Source organism: Cetorhinus maximus, chromosome 20 (genome assembly GCF_964194155.1).
Source record: "Cetorhinus maximus chromosome 20, sCetMax3.hap1.1, whole genome shotgun sequence".
In the NCBI taxonomy this organism is placed as follows: Eukaryota; Metazoa; Chordata; class Chondrichthyes; order Lamniformes; family Cetorhinidae; genus Cetorhinus; species Cetorhinus maximus.
The window spans coordinates 93,056,239-93,060,266 of NC_135898.1; the positions used below are offsets into that span (position 1 = coordinate 93,056,239).

The 4,028-nt window shown below is 43.2% G+C and overlaps 1 non-coding gene across 1 annotated transcript; it reads right to left on the reverse strand.

The window, feature by feature from the left end:
* Nucleotides 1–2,741: 2,741 nt before the first annotated feature.
* Nucleotides 2,742–2,860, reverse strand: LOC144695101 (5S ribosomal RNA). Its single transcript, XR_013579866.1, has one exon. It is a non-coding gene; the product is annotated as a 5S ribosomal RNA (ribosomal RNA).
* Between the last annotated feature and the right edge of the window lie 1,168 nt (nucleotides 2,861–4,028).

Below are 4,028 nucleotides of genomic sequence, written 5' to 3' on the forward strand. Positions count from 1 at the left end.
TTAGACACACAATATCACATTCAAACAGGAAACAAAATACACCAAGGTACTTACTCACACACAATTGTTTCCCTTTTGTTTTTTTTCAACAGCATTCTAGACAGCAGTGGTGCTCCCAATGTAATTTTCACCAAACATTCCCTGACTCCTGTCCGAGTCCCATCAGTCAGTTTACATTTTACTTATCAAGTTCTTATGCTTATCTGCTATAAACCTGGAAAGGGAACCTCTGGCACCCAGTCCAAGTTTCCCTTACTATTGGCCATACTGCCTCAGTACCATCTGCCTGAGCGGTTCTGACTTCTGGATACCCTTTAAATCCTGCGCGGTTCTGACCTCCTATGAGGCTCCGACCAGCGCGGTTCTGACCAGCACAGTTCAGACCTTTATAAACCACGGCTTTATTTCTTTACCAGCGTGGTTCTGACCCTCCATGTATATTGGGCTCTGACTTACCTGCGCAGTTTAAATCCTACTACCGTGATTCGGACCCTGAGTCCTGATGTTCCTATGTGGTTTTTAACCCCCAGCCGCATGGTTTCCGACCCTTGGGTCCTGACCTTCCTGCGCGGTTTCAGACTCTGCCAGCGCAGTTCCGACCCTTTCCCCGGTGACTTTACCATCCTGAGTTCTCCAGTTTGGTTATTTTGATACTCACCCATGTCAGTCTGGTCAGGCTAACTGCCCTATCTGTGGGTGATAAATTCAAACATACACAGCCGCCTTGCAGTGCCATCCCAGTGACCTAATGCGAGTTTCCTGCCAACTGCACCAGTTGTTGCGGTGAAATCAAACACGTTGGAGACTCAGGTACAGTTTTCAGCCGTTTATTCAAGTGAACACAGGGAGAGCCCACCTTATTCAACCCAGCCCAAGTCAGTACTCTGCGCCCTCTGTGTTGTTACGTTGTCTTTTATACATTTAGTCCCTGTCCTGCGGGTGTGTTCTTGATCACATAGGCTCACAATCTATCACAATAGATGACAGATCAACTGTCCCATTCTGCTGTGTGCCTTGGCATTCCAGTGACGGACACTGTGTTACCTGCAATTGCTGTCACGATAAATGCTAAGTATTGTAGGTCTCCTGCCTCACCTTACTTAGCATTCTAACGACTGACACCCATCTATAACCTATAACCACTGGGTACACACCTACTGTGGGTTATTCTGCTTTTGCTGTGTCCTTTGTCTAGGCTAACTTATGTCAAGTATCCCAGCAGCCTTTGCTTTACAGGCTCCTACCTAATACCTTTTCATGGCTGAAACTGTTACTGCTGTCAATGCTACACTACCAAACACCTAGGTTATCTTTGCTAACAAATGAAATACACCTTATACACTGTAACAAGTGTAAGGATTCACTGACAATCATAAACACAAGCATCTGATAACCGTGAATCAGCCAGTAACTGAGTCGCCTCTGGGTTCAAATCCCACTCCGGAACTGCTTAACACTGCTGTGCAGTACTGAAGGGAGTGCTGCACTGTTGGAGACGGTTCCTCTGTTGAATGTACAAATCCCACAGCACTCTCTGGAAGGTTCCGGGATTTCTGGTACTTCAGCCAATACTTTACAGAACAGGAATTTCTGTTTCATAGGACTAATTTGGGATCTTCCTTTCAAATAAATGATCATCTCTCCCGCGTTTGAAAGGCCCATTCGCCTCCTTCCAATTCAGGTGCCTCTAATGAGGCAGCACTCATGGTAATTTAAAGATGCTGCATTTAATTGATCCCTCATCTCTTCACCTTATGTCTCAGAGACTTTGGTGAAGATGATTCTTCCCCAGGCCAAATCTGAAATTTCTGTAAGGGTGTTTTATACTTTTAATTGAGGGTGGAAGTCATTTCAAGAAAAAATTGATCTCTAAAGCTAAACTGAAACAATTTCTGAATTCTGACAACAGTTTTTAATGTCAGCAGGGATGCAAGCCTTCAGCATGCTCAAGAGCTCTGTACATTGCCACGACTTGGTTGAGGAAACCAACTTATGAGGCTTGCCTTATCCTGTAAGGTTCCTCTGAAATGGGCCTCACAGCCTCATTATTTTCCACTGTCCATTGTAAAACTAATTGTCGTGGATCAAGAAAGTAATGGTGATAGGAGTCTGTCTGCTCGATGGGTTGGTGACGATGCTGAGTGCCAGGTAAAAACAAAGGCACAAGGTCCGTTTAGCCTCTAAAACTTCCTGTGGATTGTTTGACCAGTTAAGTTATTTGCTTAAGTTATAAATGCAAGGCACAATCTACACTTAAAAGTACTTCATTAGCTGTTAAATGCTTTGTGACGTCCTGAGGCCATGAAAGTTGCTATAAAAATGCAAGTTCTCTCAATGCTTGGGTGAGTGATTTCATTTCAATTTGGTGTTCCATGTCAGTGACGAGTTTGGGAAGGTGGAGGAGAGAAAGAAGGTTATGAAACCCAAAGTATTTTACACAGGGTAATTGTGCAAGCTTGAGAGAGATGCTAGTGATGTATGAAGAACAACTGAATGAGCTCAATGCCCTGTGGGATATTTAAAGAAATGCGTGTGTGTGCTCCCTCTTAGGGGCACTGTGGGAAAAAGTAGAGGAGGGAAAGGATGTACACTGGAAACTCTTTCGAGTTATCAACAGTCACAGATTGCAACTCTTTCGAGTACAATCACAGTTCTTGGTTTCCGGGAGTGGGACGTGAACCCACAACCCTCTGATTCAAAGGCGAGGGTGCTATGGACTGAGCCACAGCTGACACCTCCTTTTCCTACTGCACCTGGTATTCCCAGGCGGTCTCCCATCCAAGTACTAACCAGGCCTGAGTCTGCTTAGCTTCCGAGATCAGACGAGATCGGGCGTTTTCAGACTAGTATGGCCGTAGGCAAATGTACACTGGAAAGGGGAACAATCCTGGGCCAGTGTTGAATGCATCCATCTGATGTCAATAGGCAACAAACTAGATAAATCAGGAAATACTGCAGCCTGATTTAATAAGGCACTAAATTAAAGCAAGTAGTATTGTTATTGGGATGCACTTCAAGTGCATTTGATTGCAAGTCAATAGAAGTTATGCCAGTCATACACAGATTCAGGCAGAAATGATTGAATTTCCTTCCTCTGGCCTACGTCTGTTTTTTCAAACCAGAATATGTTGACAAAGGTACACGATACAGTGATATAGTTATTACTCCAAGATTGAGTTAAATCCCAAACTTGGCAGACATATGATATAAGATTATCTAAAGAAAGAACATTTCTTTGTGGAAGAGAAGTTTAAATAATTAAAACATTTTTTTTTTCAGTAGAGGCAAAGTCCAGTTGAAAGTTTGGATCAATATTGGCTTCTTCTAAAGAGGAACTTTGACTTCACAAGAGCTTGGAATTGAATTAATCCAAAACATGAAACATAGTTGTGTGATTTGAACTGATACGATGATCCTCCCTATGTTGATGACACTGAGCCTTCTGAGTTCCAGCTGTGAAAGTGAGGAGCCGGAATTAAATGCAGACCTTTATAAATGTGTGTGTGAAGGGCTCTTTTGTGGAGGAGTGGACCATTATGTAGAACAGCTGAGCTTTTGCTTTGAGCATCAATAGGCTCCTTCCAGATGTGGCTCTGAAGAAGAGTCATACAGACTTGAAACACTAACTCTGTTTCTCTCTCCACAGATGCTGCCAGACCTACTGAGTTTTTCTAGCACTTTCTGTTTTTTATTTCGGATTTCCAGTACCCACAGCATTTTGCTTTTATTTAAGTCTGTTTCCTAGTCAGATATTTAATGACATTACCATGTAGTGTCTGTTCTTTCCCTTCCAGAGGGACTGTTAATTGCATTTTAATTGTATGCAGGTGGAAAGTATTAATTGGGTTTACTTGCCATAGAGGGAGTGCAGCGAAGGTTCACCAAACTGATTCCTGGGATGGCAGGATTGTCGTATGAGGAGAGATTGGGCTGACTAGGCCTGCATTCACTGGAGCTTAGAAGAATGAGAGGAGATCTCATTGAAATGTATAAAATTCTGACAGGGATGGACAGACTAGATGCAGGGA